At 47.6% G+C, this 18212-nt stretch overlaps 1 protein-coding gene across 1 annotated transcript in view; it reads left to right on the top strand.

Moving 5' to 3' along the window:
- Positions 1-18212, top strand: part of LOC149353244 (intraflagellar transport protein 172 homolog) — a 41988-nt gene that overhangs the window by 12201 nt on the left and 11575 nt on the right. Inside the window, exon 3 of the mRNA XM_089575779.1 lies at positions 17732-17896. The gene's annotated coding sequence lies outside the window, so the exon portion shown is untranslated. The remainder of the gene's footprint in view (positions 1-17731; positions 17897-18212) is intronic.

Here is an 18212-nt window from a genome sequence, read left to right as displayed (position 1 = left end):
TTGTTCGTTCCAAACCATTCAGCTGGCATGGCGGAGTGGATAGCATGCTCGTCTCTCACGCGGAAGACCGGGGTTCGATTCCTGAGCTCGACCAATTTCTTAATCGGTTTTATTTATTTATATATTGTGCCATATTCATATGGCCTGACTAGTAAAGCTAATTAGGCTAATTGGGTAATTAAGCAATTAACTAAGCTCAGTCCCACTTGGAGCATCACTATACGATCCCTTCAATTGGTTGCATGGTTACTAGCCGAAGTACAATTGGCCCCGTTTGAAATTCGCGCATTGTGACGTCACGACCGTTTCCACCAATTGAAAAGCGTGACATTTCTGTCGACAGCTGCTGCTTACAACGATGAGACATTAAAGGCTTCCGCCTTAAAAAACAAACAATATTTTGACTATGAAGAGCGGAGCTTTGTTCGTACTAGTAGCTTTCGCACGGTGGCGTGAGGAACCCTCGTTTGGGTGCAGACTCCTCGCGCTTAGGGAATCGAGGGTTAGCCATAGTGTGGTGTCGCACGAGGAGTGTAAAGTTATGGAGTTGAAGAGATGTCTCGTTCAGTACGCTATTAATGGAGAGGGTGGACTTGTTAAACAGTGACACAGTATGCACACTATTGACGGCCATTCATTGAAAAATTGCGCTGGCGGACGAAGGACAAGGGCAAGAACAAGGACGCAATTTCACACGCAAACTTGTTGTGCTTGTCCTTCTCCGGACAGCGCTGCCTTTCTCACAATGATTACCAATCAACTTGATCTGCAACATATCTTGCTTATTGCTGATTGGTTCTGACAGAATGAGACAAGAACAGCTCTGGTTTGAAAGAGAATTTAGCCATCATGGAAACAGCGCTGTTATGCTACTCTGCTTTGGGGAGTATTTTGCGAAATGCGGAAACAGACCCCGCCATGGGCGGAAAACAGAGAAAAAAAAATATGATGCGGTCACTAATATGGCTGAAAGTACCACAAAGCTCAACGTAGTAATGTTTCAAAGCTAGTGGACAAGACTATTGTCAGGTAGTGGCAGTATCATTGACTGCCCCGAGCCTGGAACTTAATCGCAAATATTTTATTGGAATAAAAGAACGTCAATTCGGGCTAGCTGGTGCATATTATTTGAGACGTAAAATTAATAGCGGTAAAGGGAGACGTACAGCAGGAAAGACCGACACAGGATATGTGCTAACTTCATCTGACTTTATTCACTGCCAAGCCAGCAAATACATCTATTGTGTGCACGACAATTTATCGCTCACACGATCTAGTCGCTCACTCGCTCTAGATTGTGGGAGCGATACTTCGGTACGGCTTCTCAAGACCGAGAGGTTGTATCTTGAACGTTTTTTTTTTATGCCTTTTGTTCTTGTTTTTTTGCGCATGCCTTAGATTTTCTATATATTTGCTGGCTTGGCAGTGAATAAAGTGAGATGAAGTTAGTGCATGTCTTGTGTCGGTGTTTCTTGTGTTTGTCTGCCTTTAGCGCTATTATGTGCCTGTCTCAAATAAAATTTTACTGGGAATGGAGACCACTTATCTTTCCTCAAAATAGATTCAAGCTGGAGTCATTCTCGCTCATTATTATTTAGTTAATTCGCTTGAAAATAGAGGCAGTTGCCTTCTCATCTACGCCTGGTTGACAAACTGCGTTTTTGAATATGCCCAATACGCACATTATTGAAATCCTTAAAGACGTTCAGTATTTTAGGAGACTATTAAGTCCTTGTTACGCGGCTATTTATATCTGGATTGATTTCTATGCATCTCTCACCATGCTCTAGTTCGCAAGCTTAACGAAAAAAAACACGTCAAGAGCAGCTCTCGCAATTTATTTGCCGCGCATCACTAGCAAGGATCGTGCTTGTTGCAGTTGATTAGAGCGATGTTTTCGGGCCTCAACCAATCTCATTTCAAGAGTGTCGTGTTTGTGCGGGTTTCCGAGTCGACCCGTCGGAGCACTGGCTTCGAGGCTTCCCGTAACGAGGAACGATGTGGCGGGATGTGCTCAAGTTTCTAAAAAAATAGAAATACAAAAACTGGGGACCTGCATTCAAGCTTCCTCCAACTGCGGTGTCATCAGCCCACGCAGTGTGCGCTACCAAGGAAGCACACCGGCACTGAGAGGTACGAAAGTGGAGCTTATGGGGAGAAAATTTAAGCTGGGCGTTTGCGGCCATTGGTGCTAATTAGAGGCTCGGTAGAGCGGCGCATAATGAACGCCGAGTGCACTGTGTTGTTCGTGTTGCGACAGTTCCAAATGAAAGAGCGGGTGGCAACCCATGGCCAACTGGCGTAGAAAATGCAAAATAGGAATTAGCGCACGAGGATAAACGGAGCAGCCAGCCTTACTGAACTAGGGTGGCTAAAAGGTAACGAGAAAAGTGGGCGTAGAAGTTCGCATTGCTCGAAAGTTTGCCTACTGTGAAGCAGCGGAGAAGGCGTGCATCGTTTAAAGTTTGTCTCTGTCGAAAACAATGTGGGCGGGACCATAGCTGGCTAAATTGAAGTTTACTTATATGCTGCGCTCTACCAGCGAGCAAGCTCGAGTTCAACGTCATACGGTCGTTTCGAATATGAAGATGACAAAGCTACTCTAATTTTATCACTAACAAATCCCACTCGCAGAGATATTTCGGGCGACAATGGGCCAGTTAAGAACACCTATGACTTGTTATGAACGTTGAGGCTAAGCAAACATCTTTGCTGGTGCTAATACATCAGTGAGTGCAAGCGACGATAGCTAGGGAAGACGCTTGGCAAAATAGAAATAAACTACGTGGAATCATACTTCCGTTATCTGCAACAAAATTGCTGGCAGGGGGATTGAAGGTTGTATTCCTAGCGATGGAAATTATATAAGCGGCGTGAATACGGCTTTTTTTTTTTGATGATGGACATTCATGAGAGCTAACGTCGAACTTTTTTTCCATGCGTAGTACAGGCACGCATTGTGCTGTTCGGTATTTTTTTCTCTTGCTTGGTGTTTAAGCACTTGGTGCTAGTGACTGTAACTGATATATTTACTGCAGTAAAAAGTAACCAATCCTTTTCTAACGGGCTTTAACCGATGGGGTTATACTTCAGAAGGGCATTGTTCGCACTCACGGCATGCTTCCCAAGAAAACTCGAATTCGTGCAACCATATAATAGATACCTAATATTTCTACGAGCACTGCAGGTTATACGCAAATGCAGGGAACATAGCAGGATGAATGACGGGAGAGACTGACCACACGGGGTCAAGGAAGAGGCCTAAGCACATTGGTATATTTTTTAGTTGAAAATAATCCCGCGAAGGACAGAGCAGCAAGATTATTGCAAATTTAATATGAGGGATGGTTTACAGCGCCATAAAAAAGCCCTGCCAACGGCATAGACAATGGAGAAAGTGGGTGTGACTTAATTGCTCAGCTGCGAGTGCCGCTGAAGACGAAAATGTCGTGCAGCTATCAAATAAATCTACAAGGCACACATGAAGTCACCTATGTGGACAGAGACTTCAGATCTTCGAAATAACTACATCTTTGGAAATAAAACAAAGGGAGGGAATGGTGGGAAGGGAGAGGCGAGGGCAAGCATACTTGGAACTAAAGACCTGCGGAATTCGGAACCACAGGCTTCAGGTAAAAAAGGAACATCATGCACGGAGGACCGCCTCCCAGAAGACACGTTCAGGTCTGTGTGAAGAACAACTTAACTCGAGTGGGGCATAGCCCCGTCAACGACATCACGCACCGCAGAAAGTGTAAACGGAGCGCGCGCCTAGGGAGGGGATGCGTGGAGGGTACAGAACATCGCATAATTAATGCGAATGTCTGAGAGTATGAATGAGTAACACTCACGAGGGTTAGCTGAAGCTGTGAAAACTTGGCGGAAGAATGCCTGCTACAGTTAATGCCGCGGCTGGCTGCTTTTTTTTCATTTTGTTGTTAAGTAAATGAATCCCAACAAAGCACAGCGACAATAGTGATCCTGCTTTGCGACGCATGACAGCACGTGGAATGGTCCTTTTTAATGGAAGAGACATGATGATAGGTAAAGCGGCACCTCAGGCAAGAAGACGGGAACATACGATGGAAAGGGGCGCTAGGGAACTGCAATCCAGATTTGGTCAAGAAGTGGTTCTGCAACCCAACTTTTTCATTTGGGTTCGTTTCTATCGACCATATGCCTTCGCTCTATTGATGGGTCTACTGACCCTGCAGTCTCCTTCCTTACAGATTACGTGCAAGGCGTGAAAGATGATCTAAACAGGAGCAGCGCGCGTGTGCACCCGGTTATTTAGGTACCTAAATTCCAAATCTGACATGGCCACTGAAGGATCACTGACGCACCGTTTGCCGTTTTTTCGAATAAAGAACGCTTCCATCAGCTCCCGGGTCACCTTATCTTGGTGGCAAAAAAGCACATTAGTTTTCGGGAAAAGGGGTGTGCATTTGCAAACCCGCCAGTGTGCGGGAAGGTTGTCTCGCGAGTCACTGCCGAGTAAGTTGCGGTGCTCAAAGAGCCTTACATTTACACAGCGCCCCGTTTGCCCGATATACTCTTTACCGCAAGACAGTGGCAAACGATATACAATAACCTTTTTGCAAGGAATGAAAGGCGCCACATGTTTTCTTGTACAGGCCTTGCGATTCTTGTGGATACCCGCCGCTAGTTTTTTGTCCACTTGTGGGCAAATTGCAGCGAGCTTCTTAGGAGCCGAGAACACCACCCTAACATCGTACCTCTTGGCCACGCTCTTTAACCCTTGGGAAAGCCTGTGAGCGTACGGAATGACAGCCGGCCTACGGCGCTCACTGTCAACACGGCCTCTTCCATTGGCCCCTGTCTTAACCCACCTCAGAACTTTTTCTCCTGCCGTGGAGATGGCGTGGTCGGGAAAACCACTACTTTTCAATCGTACCACTTACTCTGACACACTTTCCGCAACACGGTGGTGGCACGACCTAGATGTGGCGGCCTTAAGGCACGAAACAGCGATACCGTCCTTGATCAGTTTTGAGTGCCCTGACTCATCACATCACATCACTTTATTTTCCTTAAAGACCCCTTGCGGGGTGTTACATAAGGGGTGGGTTTTAAGAAGTACAGGTGTTCAAAGTAGTCATGAATGTTCCAGGGCAGGTGATGGCAGCGATATCGTCGGGAAGGCCGTTCCAGTCAGCTGCTACTCGGCAAAAAAATGAATTGTTTCCATGATGTTTCCATGATGGCTAAATTCTCTTTCAAACCAGAGCTGTTCTTGTCTCATTCTGTGAGAACCAATCAGCAATAAGCAAGATATGTTGCAGATCAAGTTGATTGGTAATCATTGTGAAAAAGGCAGCGCTGTCCGGAGAAGGACAAGCACAACAAGTTTGCGTGTGAAATTGCGTCCTTGTTCTTGCCCTTGTCCTTCGTCCGCCAGCGCAATTTTTCAATGAATGGCCGTCAATAGTGTGCATACTGTGTCACTGTTTAACAAGTCCACCCTCTCCATTAATAGCGTACTGAACGAGACATCTCTTCAACTCCATAACTTTACACTCCTCGTGCGACACCACACTACGGCTAACCCTCGATTCCCTAAGCGCGAGGAGTCTGCACCCAAACGAGGGTTCCTCACGCCACCGTGCGAAAGCTACTAGTACGAACAAAGCTCCACTCTACATAGTCAAAATATTGTTTGTTTTTTAAGGCGGAAGCCATTAATGTCTCATCGTTGTAAGCAGCAGTTGTCGACAGAAATGTCACGCTTTTCAATTGGTGGAAACGGTCGTGACGTCACAATGCGCGAATTTCAAACGGGGCCAATTGTACTTCGGCTAGTAACCATGCAACCAATTGAAGGGATCGTATAGTGATGCTCCAAGTGGGACTGAGCTTAGTTAATTGCTTAATTACCCAATTAGCCTAATTAGCTTTACTCGTCAGGGCATATGAATATGGCACAATATATAAATAAATAAAACCGATTAAGAAATTGGTCGAGCTCAGGAATCGAACCCCGGTCTTCCGCATGAGAGACGAGCATGCTATCCACTCCGCCATGCCAGCTGGATGGTTTGGAACGAACAAAGGCGTGTCCAGTGAATACGGTGTTTTCACTCACTCTCATCCTCCTCCATTCCCTTCCAGCGAGGTTTAGGTGTCCACCGACAAATGAGAGACAGATACATTTCCTTCCCTCAAAAACCAATTTACCGACGAGCGAGGCGTAGAACCGAATGGGCGATGGCGTTCTATGGACTCCTTGGCAGCGTTGCAAGCCGCTGTCGCGTTCCACCCTTAGGGGCGAAGCTGAACATCTTAACCACACATCAGTGACCACACTTTAGGTCAAAAAAGTGCCCCCCCTGAATTTTGACGGGTGTCCACCGAGATATGTGAGACAGTTACTGCGTAATTTCCTTTCCTCAAATACAATTTTCATTTTCTTCATTACGGCTCCTCTTTATCTTCTTTCACTCCCACTTCCTCCCTTCCTCTACGGTGCGGTTCAGGTCAACGTTTTTAGATTCAGGTGTCCACCGAGTTGACAGAGAATTACAGCTCCATTTCCTTTACTCAAAAAGCGTTGCGTTCAAAGGGCAAGGCATCACGCCGAACGGGTGGTGGCGTTCCCGTGGACTCCCTGGCAGCGCTACAACGCGCTGTCGCGTTCCACTCCTAAAGGCGAAGCTTAAGCTTCATTAATTATAGCAGTTAATTAGCATTCAGGCATTAATCAGTAATTAACCATTAATTAGTGATTTGTCATCACTTAGTAATTAGTACTCAATTATATGTGACGCCACCAGTGCCACAGAAACAGCGAAGGTAGTGCGAAAAACTATTCCACCTCTACCCACTTTAGACAGTCAAAGTGCCCCCGGAGTTTTTGCCGTTCACTCAATTATGAGTATCTAGCTTCACCGCCGAAGCGATGTTTTTACTGCCCGGTTACTTGAGCTAAGTGGGTAGAAGAAAACGAAATCATGGTTTCGCGTGGGGCTCGCGAACAGCGCAGAAGGCTCTTAGTACAAGTCACCATCTCTTTCGGAAGCCATGTCTGTCTTCTTCAGGCAACTGCTGCTTCCCGGCGGCGACGGCTGCTACGACTGCCTGATTCGCACCGACGACGGCGGCGAGTTCAAGGCCCACCGGTCTTTCCTCTGCACCACGAGCCCCTTCTTCCGGGCGGCGTTCCGCGCCGAGTACGGTTCCCGCAGGGAGATGCTGCTCACGGGGGTCTCGGCGTCCGTGCTCGACATCCTCCTTGGCTACTACTACGCGGATGAGGCAAGCCTCGGGAAGGGGTTAACAGGTGGAGGAGTTGAGAAGCCAAGCATCGTAATAATGAGCCTGATGTCTCGCCAGTGGTTGCAATAGAAACCTAGAGATGGCGACACAGTAGGGTGTTAAAGCATCCCTTTCTGAGAAGTCGCAGTAACGGTTTTGAAGTGCTGTGTCCGCAGCAAGCAGGAAAATGCTAGAGCACTGCAACTTCAGTTACACCTAAGAATATCCGTGTTGCTCAGGAGGCAAGCGTCCTGGTGGTAGGGAAGTGATGTTCTGCCGTGGCAAAGCTAAGTGGCACCTCGCATTGGCATCAGCATTAGTTTGAATAAAGAAAGGAAGCACACATTTTTTTTTTGCAATGGTTAGTAGGTACCTGAAATCAGGCGGCTTTCTTTTACATATTCTGCCTAAACTCACGGCAGAATATGTAGAAGAAAAAGAGGATAAGTTTTCTTTTTCAAGAGTTCTCCTGCTTATGATACAAATGTGTTTGTGACCATCACTGCAGTTGCGCATCAACAACGGCAACGTGCCCGATGTGCTGGCGGCTGCCGACATGCTGCTGATGGAGGAGGCCCGTGACCTGTGCCTGGACCACCTGCTGCACAACATGGACGTCGACAACTGTCTCGGCTTAGCCGCACTGGCGCTGTGGCACCACTGGCCGAGATTCCGAGACACTGTGTTCTCTTTTGTGCGCGAACACTTCGGCGCGGTGAGTGAGAGCTTCTTTATTTTCGATGGAAGATGTACCCCCTTGGCCAAAAGCAACCGAGCAACAGGTTTTTGCTTCTCAACCATAAAACGAAGCCTCTAAGGCGCCTGTAAAGACCGAAAGGTGTCAAAATGTGACGATAAAGGTTCACCTTTAAATATATTCAGAGCCTAAGGGCTGCCAGAGTAAGTGCTTCGCTAAGTGGCTAAGAAAGATACCACTGTTGCCCGGTTACTTTTGGCAAATACGGTATGTGGGTGAATAGTGATTCATAATCGAGGTACTGCGAGCATCACTGTCAATTGCTGCACTATCCGACATGTGAGCGTATTAAATAACACTGCGACGGATGTTTAACCAGGATGTTCGGCTACCGAGGCGTATGAGATCGCAGCGTGGTGCTTATAATATGAAAGTTACGCATGAAATGCTTATTGTCTTACATCTGCGTTTTGGAGCAGAAATTTCAGCCACCGATATCAGTGTGGCGAAGGTTGTGTGAAAATGGTTCGAGGTTGACAGCAATTTAGTCCTCATGCTGCAGGTCGATCGATTCCTTTTGGGCCCAGTTGGCTGCCTAGATGGCACTGCGACTGTTTGCCTTCGCCTCCTGAATTTTCTAGCTGCGTCTTCCAAACTAGCTGGGCCACACGGGATGCACACTTGCTTCCTCTACATTAGCATGCGTGCCACGTGATGTCGCCCGCGCCTGCCTCAGGAAGACTAAAAGCCACGTGGTTCGAAAGTCCGTTCCGGCCCGGTAACTACAGGAAGCTTAGGCATATCGCAAACCCTCGTTTTTCAATGGTGCAAGAAACGTGTGCGATGCACTAGAAGCATTGTGAAGTGTGAATTCATTAAATTTGCTTCAGTGTATGTATCGCACAGTTCGTCTAAGCAGGAGTTCACTTGCGAAAAAGAAAGCTTATGTTTAAAAGTTTGCCTCGATAAATGTCTCCAAATTACTTGTTTCGTCTGCTTGTCGCAAATATATTTCCACAGAAACCTTCTCTTACATGTTACGGATACGCAAGTTAATAATTTCACGGGACTGGAAAATTAAACATTCATGAAGAAATGGCGGAAAAGGGTAGCTTCAAATGACGCAAAATATATCATGACAGAGATTAGACATCGGTTTTTGTGTTAGGAAATATTAGAGGCTGTTTATTTTTTCGAACACGTTTTTAATCGACCCTGCCTGTTCAGCGCAATTGTCCCAGACGTATACAACTGCTTGGCGCTGCCATCTACGCCAACACTGCATATTCATAGCAGCCGGTATCTTTGAGCAAGAGACTTCTTGGTTTGGTTTATTAGGGTTTAACGTACCAAATCGACTGAGGCTATGAGGGACGCCGTACTGGAGGGCTCCGGAAATTTCGACCACCTGGGGTTCTTTAACGTGCACTGACATCGCACGGTACACGGGCCTCTAGAATACCGCCTCCATCGAAATTCAGCTGCCACGGCCGGGACCGAACCCGCGTCTTCCGGGCCGGCAGCCGAACGCCATTACCACTTAGCCACCGCGGCGGGGCATGAGGCTTCTGTTAACACTTTGCGCTCAAGGCTAAGAAATCGTTTCTAAAGTAGGAAGCGTATCATTAGTTGAAGTTCGTCGCAACATTCGGCTGATTAATATCACGTTTGCTTTCTGTTGCTCACTGTGTGCAGGTATGGCGAAGCAGTAGCGAGTTTTCGAGGGCTTCAACAGGGCTGCTCGTCGAGCTGCTTTCTTCGAGCGAGCTGAACGTGCGAGACGAGGTGGACGTGCTGCATGCCGTCCATCGCTGGTACACGCAAGGCCCTGCGCGCACAAAAGAGCGGAATGCCGGCCTGTTCATGCTGCTACAGTGCGCGCGCATCGGCCTGTGCAGAGAATCGTGAGTGGGGCACTCTGTACCCAAGGGCTACTTAACGCATGCTACACTTGTTTTCGAGAGTGCACGCGGCTACACACATAATCTCCGCTTACCACTGTATAAGCAGCATTCCTCCTATTAAAGTCTGCGTGGCAGAACTGAAGCAAAGCTCATGGAAACGAATTCGCAAAACTGCACTTCCGCGCCTCTCAGATTATTACAGCAGGTAGGTTTGCTTTAGTACGCGAGGAAAATTGTAACTGAAATTGAAATTATTCCCAAAGCCTACGCAACTAACGATATCTTGGAAGCGGGGTGGCAGTCTCCAGCTTAACGTAACCTCTTCAAAGGGCCAGACAACGAAGCTTGAATGCTTGTGTTTCAAGAGACATGCAATTATCATTCAATGAGCATTCTTTTCCGGCAGCCCAATTTGGTAGAATTATTAAGCCAGTATATTATCTCTCTCTCTATTAGCCAATGGTCTGTTGCAGTACATTGGCCTTCTGACACTGGGTCTTGCTGCCTTTATCGAGACTGCTGTCACAGCAGCCATTAGTTTCATGCGCGCAAAAGTGCGCACTCATAATGCTCTTGCTGGAATCTCGGTTCGTGATCGGCCCAAGCTAATGGCGCTAGTCGAAGAAACAAAAGCCGAGGTACCGACCAGCTCGCAACCGGTCGCAACATTTCCAAGCTCAACGTCACCGCAACCAATCTCTCGGCCACCAGTACCAAACATCCTTTCACTCAAAGGAGATTTTATTGCGTGCGGGATTTTGTGATCCAAGCCGTAAAATGCAGTCCAAGAAAAGTATGGTTTTGATACGCTCGTGTGGCGCAGGACTCTCATCGAGTTTCGGCAGGTGAACCCGACCTTTGCCAGTAGCAAAGAATACCGCACGGCAGTGTGCGAGGCCGTACGGACGGGACCCTGCGTGTGCTCACCCAGCCCGCTGCGGCTGCTGCACTTGGAAGGCGTCGGGCTGGAGGCATGCAGAGCGCTTGCCGCTGCGAACCCCCGACACGGCGACGCAGGGTCGAGTGGAAGCGTTGCACCCAATGCGCCCAAGGGTGGTGAGTTGGCATCCGCAGTGACCACCTCTCAGTAGCTGAATTAGGAAAGCAGCGTTTACAGAAAAATGCTGCTTCTCATTTACGGTCAGTTGATCTGCTGCTGGTTTTGCAAGCTTCAATCGCCGAACTCTTTCTGGATCCACTAAATCACGTGACCACGTTCTTGGGGGATCTTGTTATTTAGTGATTAGTCCTCTCCTCGGCTACCGGATATACAGTGGATTCAATACAACCCGGTCACGGTGGGAGTATACGCGTCTGGTATACTCCCATTGCAACTCGTACTTTGCGCTCTTCGTTCGCGATACGCTGGCTGCTTATTGAAAGCACCAAGAGAGCAAGATCTGTTACGACCATTTTGAAACAGTTTCGAAGAACTAGACCAAAAAGAAAAAAATCCATCAAGGAAGTCCCGAAAAACAGAAACAAGAAGACAGTTCTTTCGTGCAGAGATATATGTGCGGAATTGACCACTCGACTGACATAGGTTGAAAGTTGGCCCTTGTGTACGTTACCTCCGTGTTTGCGCGCTCCTATAGCCTCAAGTTGTTTGGTTCACGACGAGGAATTACCCGCTTCACTTGCGGCCATGCCGAACAAAACTGGACTCTGGTGCACATTGGATAAAAATTGAACATCAGGCGTGGTGTCAATAGCATAAGTGTTTTCTAGACCAGCAGCCTAAGATGTGCGTCTTAAAGAGGTCAACTTTAAATGAGCAGCTCTATACGTTAATATCGTTACGCGCCACCATGCGTGTGCTACTACCCCCGGCACTGACTAAATTGTTGGACACCAGACACCTCCTGCACAACTTGCGCTGAAGCAAGCCGGAGAACCCAACATGACCGAAAGTGAACCAAGCATTTGATCTCTGGCGGGCATAACGTGAGCGCTCAGCTCCGAGCTCCTGCCAGCGTCGTCATTTTCTGTATAAATATAATGAGCCGTTACGTTTTCATTTTATTCGTAACATGTACAGCATTAAAAGCTGGCAATAAAGCCCAACAAGGTTTGAGCGATCTCAGTGCTGTCGATAAGCTCTCTGTTTCAACTCGTCACTACGACAGTGAAATTTTTATCGTGACCCCTCGGTAAGGCGAAAGCCCTTTGGGTAAAGTAAATGAAATGAAATAAAATGCGCGCATATGTACAGAGGTTGTCGTAAACGGCCGCAGTACCTGCTACCACAGAACGCCCACAGCTACTGCACTTGTGACAATCTCTTACCATCTTGAGGTTAGAACCATAATGGTGGTTCAACAGCGCAAACACACAGAGACCAAGAAAGAGAAAAGACACACACGCCAGCGCTGATGTGTGTCTTGTATCTTTCTTGGTCTGCATGTGTGTGCGCTGTTGAACCACCATTATGAATCTACAACAATTAGCCCAATGTGCAGTTCTTCTACAGGTTAGAGCCCTTTAGCAGTCATATTTCGTGAGAAATCTAAAACTAACCTGCACTCTTCAGTGAGTACCGTTCAGTCATGCACGTCTTCTGTCGCGCGAAATTGGTCTACTCGGCAGTGAAAAATGACAAAACTGCGAAAGGACAAGAGCTTGTCCGTCGTTTGTTATTTCGTCGCTATCGCTATCATTCATTTCTGTGCCCTCACATTTTGGCCAAGTTATATTCCTAACAGCACAAGTAGAGCAGGTCCTTTTCACGGTATTTATTTGCTTAGATGAGGAGCCACTGTCTGACTTGCTTAATCACTTTGTAATCATCTCAATGCCTCTGTCGAGTCAGCAAAAAGTTTCCGCAAAACGTGTCCGCAAATTTTGTCCGCATGATCACGGCGTTCTCTGATAATAAATGTGTGAAAGTGTGATTGCGATAGATAGTGTGTGATAAAATGTTGCGGTGCGAAATAGTTGGTTAATGAGGTGTAATTAGTTAATTAAATGCAAAAAGACGCGAAAAATACACTTAGACGTCAAAACAGCCATGGGTGTCGATCATGGAGGAAGGAAAACTTTCCTTCCTTCTTTCCTTCCTCCATGGTGTCGATATAGTACATGGGCGTCACAACAATCACGGACGTCGATATAGTATGGGGACGTTTTGCTTTCGCATTGCTCCAATCCGCGTGGCCGCAATGATCTGAAAGTTTTTACCGCTAATATGGTTATAGACTCCCTGATACCGCGACCAGACATTGAAGAAAGCTTCATAGCTTCCCTCCGTAGCCGCATGGTGGGCTCATGTTGATGATATCATTTCGATAATCCCTTTCTTCAATCTGTTTGCGCCGCAGGTCATTACACTTAAACACGTTGGGTAAAACAGCCCATTATTTTCGACTCACCAGACGAAAATGCCCCATTCTCCCGATCTGTCTGCAGCCATCGCAGCCCTCTTTCGGTTCCCCTGCGAGCGCTGCGCCGGCGCGAATCCCGAGCGCTGGGCTCCGCGCGTGCCGCACGAGGTGTTTTTCACGGTGGGCGGCTGGAGCTCTGGAGAAGAACGGGACGCCGTCGAGGTGTACGATCCGCGGGCCTACCGCTGGCTCATGCACACCATGCGGGGCACGTCACCCAGGCAAGATGCACGATTCGCATTGAAGGGTTCTTTCGTGTACCACGAGCGAGCCGAGGTCGAAGCATACGCCCTCTCAATTTTTGGAATAGAACTAAAATAAACGCTTCCTTCACCCTTTCTGTGCCATCGTTGCTTCCCTCTGTCGTGACAGTGTTGAGAGGTCGCTGCGCATTGTTTCCGTGTACCAAGTGGCCTCAGCTTGCGTAGGACCGGGTTGACTGGAGATATATAGGAGAGTCATTTGTCCTGCAGTGGGCGTAGTCAGGCTGATGATGATGATGACGCCACCAGTCGAACCGTCCGCTGCAAATGATATGTGAACAAGTCAACTGAACCGCGAACACACCAAACACAACATTAGCTGCTAGCGAGAACAAGCAGTAGACCTCCATTAGCGCCTCCGACAACCGGGCTTACGCGCCTTTGAAATGAAGGCCATCTGCTTTAGTAACTTATCTCCCCCAACTGAAATATTGTTTTACAGGGCACATTTGGATAGTTTTGTCCACGTTATTTGTCACCTATAGTAAAACGAGCCCAACCAATGGCTTCAAGGCAGGGTGTGAAATGTGAGAGCGGTAAACTCCTGATCATTTCCAGGGCGTACCACGGCGCAGCGATGGTGGGCAAGTTTATCTACGTGGTGGGCGGAATGCGGGGAAGCTCGTACCTGCGCTCCTGCGAACGCTTCGACACCGAGCTGTGTGTGTGGGATCCCTGCTCGGCCATGCACACGGCCCGCGGCTATGTAGCCGTCGCGTCCCTGGACAACTACGTCTACGCCATCGGGGGAAGCGACGGTATGCGTTCGCGCTTTCGAGCGTTTTTGCGTGAGCTCTAATTGGCTAGGCTTTGGGAGGAACCGGCAATGTTTATTCCATTCGTGCGTGCCCTAAGAACATGGTCGTGGGCTTGCCTTATATGGGAGCATTCGTCATTCCTGAACTCGATAAATCTTTAGTACTTTTGGTACTGAGCGAGTAGACTAACTATAGGGATTACATTTTTAATACAGCGTTTGTTCATTGTTTACATTTTTCTGAAATGTCATTCTCATTTGGGGTTCCTTGATGCAGACACCGGTCGCACTGCCAGTGTGGAGCGGTACAACCCCGTCTCCAACCAGTGGACTACGGTGTGTTCGATGAGCAGGGCGCGCAGCGGCGCTGCAGCCTGCGCATTTAGAGGTAGGTGTGAACCAATGTTACTGTGTGAACGACAGACTCCGCTCACACCTATTTTTCTCTCGCGCACCCTAAAGAACCTACTCGAGAAGTAACTCAATGCTTAAACGATATACGGTATATCCCGGCGTTTCCGCTCTTTTGCGTCCTTTCTAAGTGAAGGTGTGACTGTAGTAAGCTGTGGAAGTTATTTGCATGCCACGTATGGCTCTTGCTGTCGAAGTTGTCTGCACAGGATTGAGGATTTGCATTATTTCAGAACATTTGTCAAAGTAAAGCTAAGAGTTTGCCGCGCTCTGCGTAGCACGACACAGCAGCCAAGGCCAACGACTTGCGCTAAATTTCTCTACGGTCGTAGCGGCTCTGATAAATCCCGATCCATGTTCCACACTTTGTTGTAACTAAAATTCGTCGTGAGATATTGCTACCACAAGCCATGACAGCCATATCAAGAATCTGTCACAAAATTTGGGGGCGTAATTGCTTGCCCACAGCAACATCTTGTTTCTGTCGACCACTACCGCATCCATCCTCTACACGTAATAAAGCTGCACAAGCCCTGAGGTTCATCTACTGTGGTATTCCTCTCGTCTAGCACGCCTTTCCCACGCCATCGATCGGAATGTTGTTATCGCTGTAAAAAAAGTGATTTTTGAGGAAGAGAAATGGCGTAGTAACCGTGTTACTATTCTGTGGAGACCTCAACCGCGCCGTAAGGAAAGGGGTGAAGATGGGAGTGAATGAAGTAAAAGAGAAAGGGGTGCCGTAGTGGATGGCTCCGCAGTTATATCGAACGCCTGGGGATCTTTAACGTGCACTGACATTAAACGGCACACGGGCGCCTTTTCCGTTTCACATCCATCGAAACGCGGCTGCCGTGGTCGAGTTCGAAGTGGGGCACTCCGGGATAACTGTAAAACCCCAGCTTCCAGTTAGGCACATGGCTTCAAAGCATGCAGATTTCAAAATGTCACGCGTACCTCTGCACTTAACCAGTGTAGCCTGAGTCATCGCGAGAGCAAGTCTGAAGCGAAGCAGTTCTCACGCCCTCACTGTGTCGCTGCCCGTTCGACGCAGGGAAGCTGTACGCGAGCGGCGGCTTCGACGGCCTCGTGATTCTGAGCAGCGTGGAGGAGTACACGCCTTCGTCCAACTCGTGGTGCCTGGTGCAGCAGATGCCGGGACCGCGCTGCAACCACCAGATGGCGGCGATGGCGGGGCGCATCTACGTCGTCGGCGGATACAACGGCCTCTGCCGCCTCAGCACCAGTGAGGATAGAGAACGAGCGCACGGGCGTGTTCTTCCCTCTCGGGAAACCACGAACGCTGTGCAATTTCCCTAAAAGAGTCCACGAAACACATCATCCTTTATTGCCCGCCCATTCATATTCAAGTTGTATTCCTGCCATCGGTGTAGATCGGCGAGTGTGACGTCTTTTTGTTGTCGGTATGTTAGCGGATGTTCTTAGAACGACAATATTTGATGTAATATGCTCTGTAATCCGTAACTTCTAAATTTTCTGAAAAACAGCCTATAATAGTTGGATAGTTTATACTACTCGCCTTTATACCCGACAAAAGCGTTTGTTACAAGTTACCTTCCCTTTTTAACGCCTTCGAATCGAATAACTTCAATTTATTTATCTGTACCTTTATTTCTCATCATATGCACAACATCATTTTGAATGCTTCCTATATTCGCAAGATTTTTTGTTACTGTCTGACTGTTTTTGTCATTGTAGTTTGTTTATGTTAAGGCATTATTAATACCCCTTGTATATTAAAGTTTGACGAATTCTGTATCGCTTTCCATGAATGTTTTTTATGTGCCGCTGGGTTCTTCCTACCAAAATAAACCCACCAGGGACAGTTGGCTGGGCAAGCTGTCTGGGAGAGGCTTGTTTCCCGTCAGCCTCCCATCTCTATTCGTATGATCTCTATCTCTGTTGATCTCTATCCATTGGTATGATTTCTATCTCTGTTGGTAAGATAACATAATTATACGAGGGTAATAAATTCCAGCATAAAGGCCTTTAACACTTCATACTCTCTATATGCCCTTGCAAGGAAAGTGTGGTAAGCATCAGTGCATGTCCTTGAAAAGGTGGTGATGGTTTCCGAAGTAGCACAATCTTGCCGACTAAAAAACAAAGGCGCTTCGGGCAACGAGAACTTTGGAGTACCAAGGACAGATATTACTTTACAGAGCTCTGCAGACAGAAAAATGTACTCAACCGCTTCAAAACGCAGTGAGCATCATGGATCTATCCGTGTCTTGCATGCACCTCTGGCTCCTCAATCTGCGAATCCTGTTTACCGGTAGTTCGATGGTCTGTCTTGGAGAAATAGTCCCTCTTGACCAGTTCAGAGAAACATGAGAGACTTTGCTCAGCAACGGCCGCAGCAAGCTGGAAATGTTTATCTTTGTCCCTAGAAAATAGAAGCCCGGTCATTTAATTCAAATATAGTGAAAAAAAAACATGGTGTCCTTTCCCTCAGCCCTAGTCCCGTTGCATATGAGTCTCAGGCCGGCGGAAGAGCGCTTAATAGACCCCAGTATAGGCTCAAGAAACATATCGCAAGTGAATACCGAATTTCGTTTAATTTGAATCCTGGAAAGCAGCAGTAACGTTATTGCTGTAAATTCATATGTTACTACGGAAGAAAATCGAAACGCGACGCACTAATACGAATAAATTGCCTTCAGTGTTCGGCGTCGTGGTGGGAGCCAATACGAGAACATTTGAGAGGAAGGCTGAAATGGCTGCAGTTTCAAGAGCTCTCTTACACTGCAATAACGCCTGTTAAATAGGGTCACTACACGGTAGCATCTCCCTTATGCCACCATTATTTTTTTTCCAACTACGCATCCAACGTCGAAGTATTAGATGCCTATCCATTGGTGAGTTTTTCTGTCAATTTGAGGTCTCTCCAGTTGACGCAAGTCTCAAAGGGAGTAGAATTGTTTTGCACTCATTGCGTGCGCCAGCCAGGCAAGAAATTTATTTTCTCTCTTCGCCGCCTATGGGCTGTCGGTAGGCACAAGGCAATATCAATGTGTTTCTCCCCGCAGCCTAAACTTGTGGTCTGCCGACTTGCACGCCCTGCGCAGTGATCGCCAGCGAGAAGGACAAAGCCCCGTCCTCCTGGCAGACCATGGCGCCTATGTGCATGGGCCGCAGCACTTTCGCTGTGGCACAGCTGTACGGAGACCTTTACGTCATCGGCGGATTCAATGGTGCACACCTCTCTCTCTCCGCGTCTCCTCAGCTTCTTTTACGAGCAAAGGAACTGCTTGAATCTGCGTTTTACCACTTAGATACTTCCCTGTCCAGTTGCATTTGCTCGGCAAATGTGGTTTCTGCAGAAACCTTAAGTCCAGAGTGGAAGAATCCAATCTTTTCACGAAATAAAACGTTTTGTTTTCCTTTGATCAATCAATCAATCAATCAATCAATCAATCAATCAATCAATCAATCGGCAGTTAATTACGCCGCTTTGCTGCTGGACACTCAGATAGCAGGTGTAATGCATAGGCGCAGGGCTGCCATCAT

The sequence above is a fragment of the Amblyomma mixtum genome, chromosome 3 (assembly GCF_055824585.1).
Source record: "Amblyomma mixtum isolate Tamu chromosome 3, ASM5582458v1, whole genome shotgun sequence".
Lineage (NCBI taxonomy): Eukaryota > Metazoa > Arthropoda > Arachnida > Ixodida > Ixodidae > Amblyomma > Amblyomma mixtum.
Note: the sequence above shows the minus strand (reverse complement) of the source record. Positions and strands in the feature narration are given on the sequence as shown.